We start from the raw sequence: 16,499 nt of genomic DNA, 5'->3' as shown, positions 1-16,499 counted from the left end.
ACCGTTGTCATGCGGCAGAAATAGTATATCAGCCTGATGAACTTCATTAGGTACGCTGACATCAAAGCGCGAGAAGTTGATTTGTTTAGGCGGTGGTAGATAGATTTGCCATATAGCCTGTTTGGATAACCAATTAGCCGCAGTGGCCCTCGTTACTTTTGCAGCGCTTGCAAGCTTACCAATTGCGGCCTTCCCCTTCCAGTATCCTCTCGGAGAATAATAGATGGATTCCATGTTGTTATTATAAACGCTAGCGTTTTCAATTACCAGCGCGAGAAGCTCCGCTTCCAATCATTAATTTACCTTTCATAGCCGATTTTACCAACCATGAAGCCAATTTTTCCTTGAAGGATTTATCAGGAATAGCATTTAACGCGTGAATTAATTTTACGTCCGCGATATGACGCTGTTGCAGATCGCTACTTTTGTAGTAAGCAACATCATGAGCATGACACGCCTTATCGATAGCGTTTTTTGGATACTCACCGGGTTTGGGCTGATTTTGATCATCGAGTCTGATATCTAATCGTGTTCCCGGGCCACAATAGCTATATCCTGGGAGGTGTTTTTCTCCTGGATACTTTGCCCACGGGGTTCCGGGGAGTTTTGATAACTTGGCTGCGATGTCACCTCCTCGCTTTTTTTTAAAACATCCCCGGGTCCAATAGAAATAAATCTAAATTTCTTTATACCGCATTGTACACACTTACCAGTAAGTGCCGATCTGTTATTTCTTGTTGTAACGGTTGTCATATCATTTGTGCCAGTATGCACTCTACACTTCACACAATATAGATCCATAATTTATGTATAGAGATATGAATATAATTGATTTTTCGGCGACTAAAACAAGAGAACCAGTTAAGCATGTTGCAGCGTTACCAAACTCGATCCGGATGATTATCATCGGACCATCTGGATCCGGCAAGACGCAATTGTTACTCAATTTAATAATGAGATGGATGAAGTGGGATAAGTTGTATTTGGTTGCTCCTAGCGTGGATGATCAACGATGCTACGAGGTGTTGAAATATTTTAACGAGAATGCATCAGCGATCGCTGAAAAAAATGTTATTGAGTTTATTACAGATATCAATGATGCACCAGGTATCGATGATATTGATGGCGACGTTAACAATCTAGTCGTGTACGATGATGTTATGTTAGACAATCAAAAAAACCCAGCTAGGATATTTTCCAGAGGCAGGCATAAAAACACTGACGTGATATATGTCACTCAACGATACACTCAGATTCCAAAAGTAATCAGAGATAACTGTAATATTCTTGCTGTATTCAACGGCGTTGATACACACACGCTACGAAATATTTGACAGACATGGTGCGGCGGTGACATGGACTTTAATGTTTTTCGAAACTTTTTTAGTCATGCTCAGTCGACCCCACATGGATTTGTAACGATAAATTTAAATGATCCTCGGACACGATATCGTATCGGACTTGACCAAATATTCGGTTAAATTGTAAGTAGCCACTTAGCAGCAGGGAGGGCGATGACATCGACGCGGTCGTCGCGTTTGTTTACCAGGCGCTGACGACGCTGGGATCGGCGCGCAGAAGGTATTAATTAAACCAAATGACGATTGGACGATCCCCCGACGACCGCGTCGTTTTTTTTTTTTTTACCAGGCGCTGACGACACCGGATCCGCTGAGTGCAGAAAGTATTAATTAAACCAAATGACGTTTGGACAAAATGTCGGATTCGCCCTCCCTGCTGCTGATTGTTTGCACAATGCTACAGATATGAACATGGTAAATGATGAGGTGCACTCTTACCGATAAATTTATTCGAAACAGACATGAACTAATGATATAGCCTTAGATTCAACGTTGCATTACAATGGATAGTTCAGATATCGAACAATAAGCTCTGCCCACTTAGTTACTGTTGCTCCAACTCCCAAGCTGTCGTGAAAATGGCGGATTCAATGGACAATATTCTCGACAACATTTCTGACATTTCCCTACCTGATTGCATGATTCTTTCAGATCATGCGTTTAAGAAAACCGTGAACAGGGATATATTTATGAACATTAGGATTTTCGATGGCAAAAATCGGGTCAGGCTGCCGGCGATCTATGAGTACGAACGAACATCCAGACAAAATAACAGAACCTTTAAATTCTTGCAAAAGTTAGGTATACTTATTAGTTATCAAAATTTCTAGCATGGTTTCAGGTTGGGTATTTTTTTGTTGTTGTTTAAATTTAAAGTAAAGCTTTCATTATGAATTTGGCAACCGATAAATTTATATCGTTCGTGTATAATTGTCATGTAAGAACAAAACTAGTACTTTTTATCTACAATTAATAATATAATTATGTTCAGAAAAAAATAGGTTAAAGTTAGAATAAATAAATAAACAATTTATACAAAGTTGCTTGTGTGACTGTAGGGAATTTTTTACTTCCTTTACGTCGCGTTAATATGTATCCTCAGTTAGACGGATAAACCATTTCATAAGGGCAGCATTGATAAACCAGCAAACTGAAATGTTATCAGATCCATCTAAAGAGACCATTTATCAAAGTCGCTTGAAAAGAAGGAAATAATAATAGTACATCTAAATAAGCCACTACAGGCATTTGCAAGAGATCGATTTAATTTGAAGTCTGCATGACAATACTTTAAACAAATAGCAGGACATTGTTCTTTGTTATTTATTGTCTGAATCCTATTAAAAACAAACGAAATATTTTATTATAGCTTAACCTCTTCATAAAGCTAAAATATTTTTTAAAACCTTCAATAATAAAAAGTATATTCAAGATAATTAAATTCAAAATCTATAAATATAGATTTCAAAATCCAATCTGCAATTATAGATAAGAATCGAATTAAGCCCAATACCGAATTTAACGTATAGGGTGGTGTTGTATCAAATTTACAACAGTTACAAGTAAATGCTCACTTTTAAAATTTTAACAAATTAAGTGCTGATGAAGCATGATGTAGGATTCCAATATTTCAAATTTAATTAAAACAAAACAAAACATGGTAATAAAAGAAAAAAACAAATAACACATATACATACATTTTGTTTATTGCAAGTAATATTATGACTCAAATGTGGTATTCAATTCGAACATAAACAAACAATTAGCAAAACATTATATTCAGCATTTTCACAAGCACAATAACTAATGTAATTATTTAAAGACAGTGTTTAGGTATTTATATATGAAATATTGATATAAATAATATGTCACTTCCAAAAACAAGACATTTCTCCATGTTTGTGTTTGGTTTGAGGAAACAAAATCCCTCTTGAATTCGTTCATAATAACAACAATCTGCATTTATTTAGCCCATGCACAAAGGCGAACAGTTTTTGTGATAAATTTGGAGTGATTTTCTGCGTAACCTTCCAAATTCCTCTGCAATGTAATAAGAAAGTAATCAAGCGTGGTCTGTTGTTTATGAGCGCATGTGATGGATGGCAACGCGTAACTTTATAGTAAATTCGATGCCTATTCTTCATTGGTCAATGTTCCACCTTGAATGACAGGTCGGAGCTATGTATTGATGTACTATTCATAAATAAATATATATGAAATAAATAAGAATTACAGCAGATTTGTTTCTACTCGAAACTTAACTAAAGAAGCTATACATGTAGCTAAGTATGTTGTAAATAAGCCATTTATTTCGGTACAGCAAGTAATTGCATATTTTGATGAAAACATGATAATGCGTAGAGACAGCTAAAATCTTAATGAACATATGTAGCAAAATGTTAAACAAGTCCTAACTCAAGGTTTTACATTATTATGTTTACATAAATCGAAACTATTACATAATTTAGCCGAACTGGGTTTGTCACATTAAAAGCCATAATTTGTAAAAACTTGTCTTCTCAAGTTACTCTACCCACTATAGATTATATTTGGAATAGTTAGGTCAACCTTGCATGCGTCAAAATGGGTTCTGAAACATTTACGAAGATTTCAGAACAGTGTATATGTGTGTGTGTGCGTGTTTTACTGTGCGTGTGTGTGATTTTGATTTATAACGTAACTTTAACAATTTTGCAGTCATATCGCTACGATGTCTGCAGTGTGGCAGTTTAAAGCGGTGACTAGCACTGGGGCATCATGCCACAGACATGTTGCATGATGTCCCACCCAGTCACATTACTCTGACACCAGGCCGACCAGTCCTAACATTAACCTCGGACTCTACCACTTAGGCGACCGGAGCGGTCGATTTCAAAACAGATTTAAACAATATCTGCAATATTAAAATATGAAATAATGATGTTCAAAAGGTAGTTCTGTGCTTATTTGTAACTGGTACTTGATGACCTAAACTGCATACATTTCCGATGTGCTTATTTTGTGAACATTATTGTAATTTCTGGCCAGGTAGTAGGGAAAGAAAATCATTTTGTTTATAACTTAAGTTTCCTTTGGTCATTAACCTAATAGTTAAAAGTTCAAAAACAGAAATCATCATTTGTATGCAACGGGTCTTAAACTGAAGTCAAACGTTGTTTGTCCAAAGATCTATCTCAAGAGCACTGATTTTTCATCCATTCTAGACAATTATATAAAATAAAGCTTGCTGACTCAACAGCATAAACAGGTCTTGGGTGATAGAAGTACCCATACACTTAGATCATATAATGCGACTTGTTTACAATACTGTTACGAATCTATGGTCTTAAACAGAGTAACAGAAAGAAGCGAAACCAACAAGTTTATAAAAGTGAACAAATACATTTATTCCTCTAAGTTACAAAGTGAAAAATTTAAAAGAGACTTATAGTATTGTGAATTAAATCCCATTAATCTGAAAGTTCTATCACAAGTCCAAACTTATAGAGATTTCCGAATGAATTCCAGTATTGATTGTGCAGATATACCAACAATCTTGATATATCACAATGATATAACCCGGAATGTCCTTAAATGAATTCCAAATAGAATAGTTATTTAGTTTAAAATATCAATGAGCACTCTGCTACTCCAATAAATACCTTTTTAAAATACATGATTCTTCTCAAATTATATCCGAACACAATAGTAATGAATACCAGAGAACGCACTTATAGTAACTTTGGAATAAGTTGAAGTAGGGTCATAGTAACAGACATTTCTAACCAGTCTATCCAGTATGTGAGATAGCTAGCGTTGCACTTAATTTGTTCAATCCGTAAATTAAGACAAATTTGTTTCATGCGTAGTTTTACGATGACATTCTTGATTTCAATTCATTTAAGGAAAAGAAGAATGTCGAAAATAAAAATACAAACATACATGCATACATATATTCATACATGCATGCATGCACACACACACACACACACACACACACACACACATACATACATACTCACAATGAATCCTCGCCCTTGGAACACTCAGACTGATGTATGTGGTTACCCAGCAGAGACACCCGTTTGTTCGATTAAAAGTCTGTTTAAGCAGGTGTTCTCGGAGTAAAAGTATCTTTAAGCTGCTGAATTATTCTCCATTACGTTCAGAGTTGATGACTCTTTAGTTCAGAAACAGTTGTTTCATATGTTAAATACAAACAGATTTCCTGCTTAAATTGAATAAAATTAAACCCCGAAAACGCTTCTTTCTGGTTACAGACGATACTGATTGCTTCAATGTCAACATCAAGCAAAACTATGGTTTACTTGTTTGTAGATAGGTCCCGGATCAATAATCGACCCAGTGAGGAACTTTTAAATATATTACCAATTTATGTTGTAAAGAACGACTTTATTCGTGACGAATAATTGACTTCTCTGGAAAATGTACAGATCTGTGAAAGAAGCTTAGTCGCTTATGCAGACATTAATGTGTATGTCTGGGAGAAAGAAGTATTTGCTAGGGTCTATCTATATATCTATTGATGGCATTTTCTTTATTTAGATCCGTTCAGAAAAAAATAATTATCTTATCTGGAAAAATAACCACCAATAATCAATTAATTAACTAATAACCACTTAAAATTAAAACCAAAGTTAATAAGGAAAGTTTTTAGATGTAATACCAGTCAACTTTCCAGAGGGAAATAATCGGGATACTGGAATATGTTTCCAGGAGACTCGCGCTCTTTAAATGCTACATCAAAATAGTGTGCATCCAATGCATAAGTTTAGGAGTCCAAATAATGAGATTCGCACAGATTAGTAACGATTAACAATGCCTTCATGATGTGTATTCATTGCTTTTTGCAGCAGGGATTTTGTTCGATTCAATACATGTTCAGTCTCTGCATGGAAGTATGGTATGTACAATGTTAGTGATTTGCAACAAAAAATTCCAGAAGAGCATGGAACATGTACATTAGTTACCGTTTATGAACGATATAAGAACATGGTGGTCATTTTATTGAGATCAAAATACAGATTAATTATATTTTTGAAAGACCACAAAGTTCCACAAAAAATGTAACAAATAAAAAAACGATTGTGCAATATCGGATTACTTACCAGCAGCACCTGCGAAACATATGCTGAAAGAAAACACGAACAAACGTGGGTTTTCGTCAAGTCAGTGGAGCTTAGTAAATCTGTTTGAACTGAGCATGTCTAAAAGTGACGCGGATGTATTCCCGAATTTTAATGTTGAGCGTAAATCAAATTAAGACACAAAGAAGGGCAGTGAACTAACAACTTAGTACGAAATTATGTCCACAGAATTGTAATGTAACTGTTTGGGGGTAAATGTAGTATGAATCTGGTGCCGGGTCCACCATCGCCAAAACATTATGTTTCGTCCTGCCGAAAGATTCCACAGAGTGAGGTTTACCCACCTGTGGGCAATCGAGCTAATGAGGCTCGTGCAAAATGTCTGCATTAGTAAATTCACTCGCCAAGTGCATTTCATCTGTGGTTTTTTGCGAGTCACGCCCATATGTTCATTTTTCTATATAGCTACAACGCATATTGTCAAGAAGACGTCTTCACGATAAACTGATTTTCATTTGTACAGCCATGCAACATTCTGTCATCTGTGTTTCATAGAACTGATTTTCCTGCATCAAATGCTTTAGAATATAATTGACCATAACGTTATAAAATATTAATTCAATGCGGCAATATTAGATTGTTTACAGGCCGTTTCATGCTTGAATTTGTATTCACAGGTTGAACTGAATCGTGTTTGTTGCGCAGTGTGGACTACGAGAAACGTTTTAGCTTCTTATAAACCTATTTGCTCATTCTTTTTAGGCAGATTCGTATACACACGTGTTTATCGTGTAATTTTATACAGTCATTCTTAATGGAGAACAGCATTAATACTTTTTGATCTTTTACTTGTGTACCTTAAATAAAATCACTATAAACTGCCACACTGCAAACATCGTAGCGATATGACGGAAAATATGTTAAAACTACGTTAAAAATCCTAATTACACACACACCTTACATAAAATGTATAGTGACGTTTGATCAACAGTGTACATAAATTTACAGCTCAGTTTTAGACGGTTTACTTGTGCAGTGTTGATGTTTTTGGAACCATTTGTGTTGGTTCGGCTCAACTATTGAAGCGTCGGGGGTTCATACTCTAACGTGTGTCCACAGGGAAATTGCGGCTACGGGTGGGTCTTTGAGCAGACTTGAAATGAATGTAACATACTGGATCATACATTCTGTACGCTCTATTAGTGTGAAATAGGGCGACTTTATATTCGTTATATGTATGGCGTTCCATCGTAGATCTATATGTGTTTATGAATGATAGGACACCATAACTTAATATCAATTCTTGGAAGGCATATTTTCTAGTAATTATATGTTATCCATTCGTGTTTCATAAGTGAACATCACAGTTTTATTACTCCAGCATAAATGGACGAAAATAAGAAATTATTATAGGATTATGTAAAGTCCGAAGATAAATTTGTGAGCGATTAGGCAACAATTTACACTTTGATAAATATCCGTCCATGAGCACGTGCACCTTTTAATTCCAACGCTATGTCGTGAAATAAACAGATTTAATCAACAAACCATTCGAAAATAAGTACCTCGTAAATTTCATTGGCCTTTTCATACTGCGCCCGAATATCTACATCCATCTTGGCTGTCCAATGGTCGAGGACTCTTGGATGGCATTTTAAATAGGAGAGAGTGTCAGAGTGTGTTATATCCGTGACTTAACCAAATTTGTCACATGTATGACTTTTTTGTTCTTACTATCCCATTGATTTTCCAAACCCTAAGAGTGCGTCAGACAACAGGCATTTAGCATTCGCTAGCCAAAGGTCGTCGACTCTTGTATAGTATTTTAAATGGGGTAACATGTCAACGTGGGTCATAGCAGTGATCACAGAAACTTTGTCACTCGATAAGATTTGTTATTTTCACTAGCCCATTGTTTTTGCAAATTATAAGCGTGAATATGGCACCTTGAATTTTAGCATTCACTGTTTATGCTTTTTACGCATTTCGTTCCTTCAAAACCAACATTCTGTCCATTTTTACTAAAATCTCCTGTCACATACTTTGTTTAGCTACAAAGATGAGCGGTGGAGTTCAGGCGGGAGTGTCCTATTATATTGTTTGATATAATTTTGTGTTTGGTTTTGTGCATGTTATAATATTTCCCATCACTCGATAGGCTATTCGTGGCGGAGAGTATATTTGCTGGTGAAATAACCATTAAAATGAAAATTGAAGCAGCACAAGGTAATAAAATATATACAACTGGCACAAGCACATTTACAGTGAAATCTGTAAAATAGATTCCGGGAGAAATCTGACAAAACAGCAAAGATCTTATTTATACACTGCAGAAAAAAAAGTAAAAATGTCTCCTGAATTTGCTCAATAATGGTATATCTGTGAATCTGTAGAACCAAAACAGTTCTCATCATTCATGGCAGACACGTGCAAGAATGCCGGAGTGCAACGCTACACAGGTCACTCACTATGTGCGCCAGCACTTCAGGCTAACAGGATTAGTAGTTAAGGGGGTCACTTTACCGTCAATGGGACTTTAACGTTAAAATAGGGGGTTTGGAGTTTGGCGTCAATGGAAATTTAACATGGGAATATTACTTGGATGTCAATGGGAATTGAACATTGGGTGGCGTCATGAGGTTTATAGGGTCAAAACTTTTTATAGGGTGAAATGTATTTGTAAGGACAAAGGGTTGATAGGGACAAACATAGATATACAGAAACAAACAAATACATCCAAACACACAGAAAAGAGGACAGAAATGTTCTAAGGAAAGACTCACATATAGAATAGAGACTCGAAAAAAGAAAAGTCTATTGTATGGGTTCAAAACATTTATTCAAGTATATACATGGGATCTGTGGCCTGCTCTTTGGTCTAAGCACTATCCATTTAATACATAAACATTTGGGCATGAAACAAACCTATTTACGAGTTATTTAGTTCTTAGTTCAAGTAAATTAATGTTTACAATTAAAGTTCACGCCTTTCTGAAATCACTTCATATACAACGTATTTACATTAAATGTTCATTTATAAGAAAAAGCTAAAACAAAACAAGTAACAACCAATCAAATACGACAAAGCTCATATTTCTCTCTCTATCCGTCGCACACGTTGTTTAAAATCTGGTCAACTACCATTTTTGTCCCAGCGTAGATGTTTCCCATCACGTACTACCTTTTTTTCGGTAAGCAGATCAAGTACAGTCATCGTCTTCTTTCCATGGAGGTACAACGTATGCCATATGAATTGTCACTTTTCAATCTGTGATGTCAAATGTTTCTCTCATCGTCTGCATGTCTTCTATAGCCCTCAAAAGTCTGGAGGAAGTTAGTTCTGCATGTGTGCTAAACCCGAGGCATACAGGCGAGTTCAAACTGTCGTGATACATAGATAGGCTCAAGCGACCTCGATCTTTGACTTGGCAATGACATTTGAGTTCCTCTAACAGTGAGTCAAGTAGGTCCGTAATGAAACCTGCTACTTCCTCTGCTGGAACGTCAGACGCGAAGTCTTTAAATTTCACCGTGTACGTGTAAGTTGTCGCCCTACATTTTCTCGAGGTCGCTGTCTGAGTCATTTGGATGCTAAAATACTCCTTTAGGTCTATTGAATCCTTTTCCTTCTAAGACACACTTTGCTTTGACGGTATGGTGGTGAAAGAGGTCAAGGATGTTTGTTCCTTCTCTTGTTTCATCTGCGTAAAATAATTCATCTTTCTCGTCGCTAGTCCTCGCAATGAAGTGTCGTTCTTGGAAGTCGTCCCTTTTTATTCTGGGTGATATCAACATGTCCATAAGGTAAAGTTATGTGGTCTGGAAGTTGCACTGGTTGCACGTAGTTTGTCATGGTATTAGTACATAAACAACTAAGATGTGGTACTGCGTTGGCGATGTGATCGTGAGGCATAGAATCACACCTGAGTTTCTCGTTCGACTTGAGTCTTACGCTGGATATTTGCTGTTTGAAAGGGTTCATTTTTCTCGATTGACGTTGGTAGTGACAATGAACTATCGGTCTTGCATGTTGTCCCTTTTTATATGCTGACCAATATCGACGTGACCGTACGGCACAGTGAAGCGGTTGGGAAGCCTCACTCGCTTCTAGTACACGAATTGATACAATTTTTCCCAGGGTCGACTGACGATTTGGTGAGTGGGCAAACGTACAATCTTGTACGGTTCGTAGGTGGTCACTTTAAAGTTTCCATCCTGTCCAGAATACAAGGCTTCTTTCAATACGGCAAAGTTCACCACTCGACTGTTGCGATAATTGAGAGTCAATCCTTTGACTTGACACTCGGTGTGCACTTCCCTTTGTTTGTCCCGGTATTCATAGCCGTAATTTTTAGGGCCGCCTCTAGCAAAACTTAGAATCTTGTCGTCACTTCTCGATGAGCCACGCAGAAATTAGGAATGTGAATACCGGTCTCTTGCATGCATTCGAAATCGAACGAGATGAAATTGCCGTTCTTCCAAACATCGTCTTCTTCTTGATGTTTAGAATGGTATTTTTGAATGTAGCATTGGTGTTCCAAGTCCACTATTTGGCGACAGATGTGACATCGTTTCTTTCCTGAACATACGTGTGTCTTGGCATTATTGCTACGTATGACTTTTCCACAAGTAGGTCACAATCTCAGGAGTTGACAAGTACTTTTCTGCTGTGAACCTTGCGTTTTTAGATGTTGTTGGTAACAGGTAGGGCTGACGAAAGTGCGCTGACAAGCAGGGCAATGCACTCGTTGTTGTCCTTCGTCCAGACAAGGTTGAGAGGCCAAACATCCTGAGCATTTCGATCCACAATGCTTGTGATGCTTTCGATTGTTATAGCCATATTCACATTTCTCACAATAATATATGTATCCCAGGATTCCAGTGATCCTGGTAATGTTATCGAAATGTTCATTGTGATGATAGACGTGAATGTATTTTCCGTCTTTGAAATCTTTGCCTAGAATCAACAGAGGTCCACGTACTTCTTCAGGGTGCACTTTCAAGCTTTAGCGTGGAGCTATGACATCTTGCAATGTTTGCATTTCAGGATTGCCACAGGGGGTGTCTTTGGATAGACCTGCTTTCTGTAAAACAGGAGTTCTGCTTCACTTCGTTGTTTGGCTCGGTCAGATTGCTGAACAGTTTTCCAGGCTCTTTTCCATTCTACCGTGTCGTTCTTGTCGGCATACGTTCGTCCTAAGACGATGGCACGGGCTAAACACATCTGGTCTTGAGGGTTGTTAATTTGGACGAGGCTCCTTTTGGTGCTGCGAAGGTCGTCCACCAATAACACCTTTTTGCGTCCTGTCCCGTGGGGAAGAGACGTGGGTCATAAACATTTATTCAAGTATATACATGGGATCTGTGGCCTGCTCTTTGGTCTAAGCACTATCCATTTAATACATAAACATTTGGGCATGAAACAAACCTATTTACGAGTTATTTAGTTCTTAGTTCAAGTAAACTAATGTTTACAATTAAAGTTCACGCCTTTCTGAAATCACTTCATATACAACGTATTTACATTAAATGTTCATTCATGTCGCTTTTCCATCGGTGATGTGAAACTTGTCATTGGATTGTTGCACGTGTTGAATCTTGCCGATGACTTTGGAAGGTGTCACTTCTGCTGGGCTACTAGAATTGGATCCAAACGGTTGACTTCAAAGTCGCAATGCATGGAAAGTCTCAAGCGATCGTCTTCTTTGGCTTGACATTGTCGTTTCAGTGTGGTTAACAAAGAATCCCACACCTCGGTGATGAACTCTTTTGCTTTCTCCAGCGGTACGTCGGCCTTGAAATCTTTAAACTTCACAGTGTAAGTGTAAGCCGTAGTTCTAAATTGTCTAGAGGAGCGCTTTTCCGTCTCTCGAATGTGGTAATACTTTTCGGGTGATACTGGTGGACTTTGTGTTGGAGTAGGCTCTCTCTGTCTGGTCGCAGACGTGGAAGATGTTGGTTCAGGTTCGCTCATGTCTTCGATTTGAGCCAACACTTATTTTCGTGTGTGAGGCGATACGGCACGTCGCTGCCTCTTACGTTCTTCTTCTCTCTCACTGAAATCGTGCGATTGTTTCATCGATTGCTGATTCAGAAATGATTTAACCACATTCGTTCTCTCCATATATACCCTCTCTACCTCTTGTTGTCATAACGACTTGGCATATTTCACAGGGTCAAATGAAAGCCAAACATATAGGAACCCAACGACAGCGGTGCGTCTTAAACACCTTATGCATCTTGACGACCCTTCGATTCAAACCCTACCACGAAAGAAAACAGTTGCAAGAAAACAAAACAGACAGCTGGTGTCCTCAAGAGAGTTAGAGACGGCACTGTGCGGTTAGAACACGTACGTACTCCAGAAAAACACGCTACTCGACAACGTTGTCTCCTTCTCTCAGTCACCTCTACCTTGTCGCTGACCACGATGTCTACCAGCCCTGTTTTAACACACGTTTTTATTCATCTGATATTTAAAAAAAATACTAAACCCATTTTTAAAAGAACTAGCATTTTTCGACAGCAGCGACGGCGTTTCCTCCTCCAGTTACTACTTTTGCTGCACCTACAAAGGTGATCGTTCCTAAGACCAAAGTATGAGACAGACCAAGTAAGTTGTGAAGTTTAGTGGATGTATCTAAACAACAACTGTCAAGCTCCTATGTTCCACTTCTGTTTGTGATAATAACTTGTGATGCTTCACATTTTCTAAAGTAGAAATCTTTACAAGCCGTACAAAATACAAAAGTTATGTGACTTTGGCTTTTGACACTTGCACAGACTCTTCACGTTATAAGTATCACGAGAAAATTGTATATCCAATTTTTACCATTTTCAAAAACACTCACACACTTGCAGCGTGACCAGAAATCTGTACTTCATTTGTGGATATCCCACAGACAAGTCTAAGCATACATAGGTGGTTAAGAACGTTATGAATATACCCTCATCTTTTTCAGAAATATCAAAGCTTGTATGTGTATTTTCCCTCTTCCACTCTTTATTAGTGCTTAGCTATGTACAACTAATTTTGAAACAAAAACCTGAATTTTGAATTCAGATTTCTCTCTGTTTATAATTTTTCAAGTTGATGTTACATGGCAGATTACATTCGCCTACCTTCCCAAAGTGGGAGGCATTTCTACACATGACATTGCTTTTATTAACTTCAGTTTTGTTGGTAAGTCATCGTTAAACTTTAATTCCATTTTTTATATATTTGTTTGTTATAGAGAATGTAATATTTTTATTGTTGTAACGGTATTTATGTTGTATAGTCTGTTGCTGCAAAAGGAAATATCTAGAGCAAAGTGTATAGATTTGTTCAATTTTCTTATTTCAAGCTCTACAAAAGGTACCAAGTTTGTCTTGCAAAGGTATTGAAACTTTAAGTTACGCGGACGTGAAGTTTTCTACAGTTTTCTGTGTTTGTGTTCATTCAGGTCATGCTTGCCTTATATCCTTGTGTTTTAGAGATCATATTTCTTCTAATGTAAATACATGCGTCAATGGACAGACAGCTTAGGTTATCATCCTTGAGGTTCACTGTACATTAGTTTATTTACTTCATACAAACCCCAAATTCACTATTCTGAAAAAAAACTACTACTCAATACTATATCATTTCTCTCTCTCTCTATCTATGCGAAAGTGTGTACGTCAAAATGTCCAGGTGAGAAAATATTTTGTTTTGGTCAGTTTCAAAACGCGAACAATAATGGCACAGTTAAGTATTTGATGTGGCAAGAAGAAATGTTAAGTTACACAACACAGGATTGCAAGTTCACACTCCAGTCAGTCTGCACTGCAATTGTAAAAGCGCGATCCTAGGCAAAATAATATGTCAGTCGTTAGAAGCAATTTTATTGACTACACCTATTTTCTACCACCTTAGCTTCGAATCTCTTTCGACAAGATCAGACATGTTTTTTTTCTGCACCTGACCACTACACTACTTGCCTTGAATTCAGAACCAAACAAATGTGTCATTGATTGTAAGCGACTTCACTGGCTAACCGATATTTTCCACCGCCTTAGCTTCAAATTGTTTTCAGCTGTTATTCTCACCGCGAGAGGATCAGACGTGTTTTTCTGTACCTGACCACTAGTTACTTTACATACAATAAAGCTAATGCACAATCGTACCATGGGCGCCTTGTGGAAATATTCATGGCATGTTTAGATGTACTATTCTGTGAGAACTTTACAGCAACGTTTTTGACAAAAAGATTTTAGTAGGCTATGTCTCCAGTTCACTCTTGTGATGTTTCACAAGGTGACATTCCCATGTTAAATTCCTATTGACACCAAAGTGTAAACCCCCTAAAGTCCCAGTGACGCTAATGTGACCCCCTTAACTACTAGGGATGCTGTGTTCTCTACCAGAAGTGTGTTGTTTATGACAGACCACAAGTGCGAGTAATCTGTCAAAATTTATGTCAAATCCTTGTATTGAACAAAAAATAAAATTAAGTTTAGGCAAATGTGATTATTTGTGGTTAATCTTTGTCTGTACCAGCCCATAACCATCATCCGTTTCACAGGAAATCAAAATATGCAACCCTCGATAAATCTCGAATCCGAAGTTCAAACACTCTAATCATATATTTCATCCTGCACTCCAGCACTCTTCTACGTAACTAAACAAATCATATGCCTGGCTTTGCGAGCAAAGCTGCCTTCACCAACTTGGTATTTGATAATGCTGTTGCGCATGACATGAATGTCATTGCTGTGTACAATTTATTTTATCGTTACCTTTTATGGTAAAGGATTTCGCTTCGAAATAGAGTTGTACACTCGTTATATCAGGTGTTATTTTACAAGGTCATAGTTATATGATGTAGAGGAAAACAACTAACTAAAAGTGGGAAATACTGTTTTCTTTCTGTTTTGGTAAATTCCGAATGAATATAATCTATGGGTAGCCATCGCAAATCCTTTAAAGTATGATGCTTATCAACAAAAGTAACTGTTACCGTCGCCAGTCTTTTGTTGTGATTTTGTTAGTTATTTAGGCTCATGTCCAGAGCATTATGGAGACAACTACATACATAATCAAATGTTTTGAGTGCATAATCTGATTTGATGATAGAATGGAAGAAAATTGAAAATTATTATGATTATATTGTCATGACTGAGTATTTTTCAAAGTGCACATTTGACCCAATCACACAAAAAGTTAGCTTTAGGTCCTCCAGACTTTATTTACGTTGTGATTAGGTATGTACGAAAATAAAAGGAAAGATTTTACTTAATCACAATGTTAGTATAAAGCCCTTACGACTTTATTTACCTTCTGAGTGTTCAGGAAAAACGTAATCTTCGATAAATACCCAACCATGATCACCTAATTCAATGTTTTCCACTTCGATTCATTGATAAAATGCTGCTCAGTTACAAATACCTTTATATCGAGACAACTCTACACTCAGGTCTGTTTAAAACTGGGAAATTAATTATATTTGGTAGTCGTATTTATATGTCATATATCTCAAAAAGATTTGGGCAAAAGTTCGTTTGATACAGAATTTTTGATCTATTTTACACATCAAAAACATTGTAGAGAGAAAAAAGTATGAAACTTTGCCAACAAATTATTCAGACTTAAAATAAACAACCTAGCGATGTTTTGTACACATCTTATAATAGTGTTTGGTTGTGTTATAATAGCTAAACTTACCATACTTAATTTACTTACCTTTATTTCCCACCTGATTTTCTGTTTTTCAAATGTTATATATTCCTTTACAAAAACACAATTGCAAATACATAATGCATACTGAATGTTACTATATTATAACTTCATACTTCAGTAAAATCTGAATTTTGCTTCTATTTTGTAAACATCAATCCTTTGTTTCAAGCTAGAAATATTTTGACGGACATACTGTTTCTCAATACTTGAGGCAATTGTTAATACATACATATTCACAAAGTCAAAGTCAATTATGTCAAAACACACCCTCGAAGGATATAACTATATCGTGTTTGATTAACCATAGGTTATTTCTTTGCTCAGAAAATTTAATACGATCACTCTACCTAT

At 36.9% G+C, this 16,499-nt stretch overlaps 1 long non-coding RNA gene across 1 annotated transcript in view; it reads left to right on the top strand.

The window, feature by feature from the left end:
• LOC149783497 (uncharacterized) overlaps positions 1–16,499 on the top strand; it is a 229,699-nt gene that overhangs the window by 112,210 nt on the left and 100,990 nt on the right. The window lies entirely within an intron of this gene.

Source organism: Sinohyriopsis cumingii, chromosome 14, assembly GCF_028554795.1.
Source record: "Sinohyriopsis cumingii isolate HCF-2022 chromosome 14, ASM2855479v2, whole genome shotgun sequence".
Taxonomy (NCBI): domain Eukaryota; kingdom Metazoa; phylum Mollusca; class Bivalvia; order Unionida; family Unionidae; genus Sinohyriopsis; species Sinohyriopsis cumingii.
The sequence above is the reverse complement of the archived record's forward strand: the minus strand, read 5'-3'. Positions and strand labels throughout refer to the sequence as shown.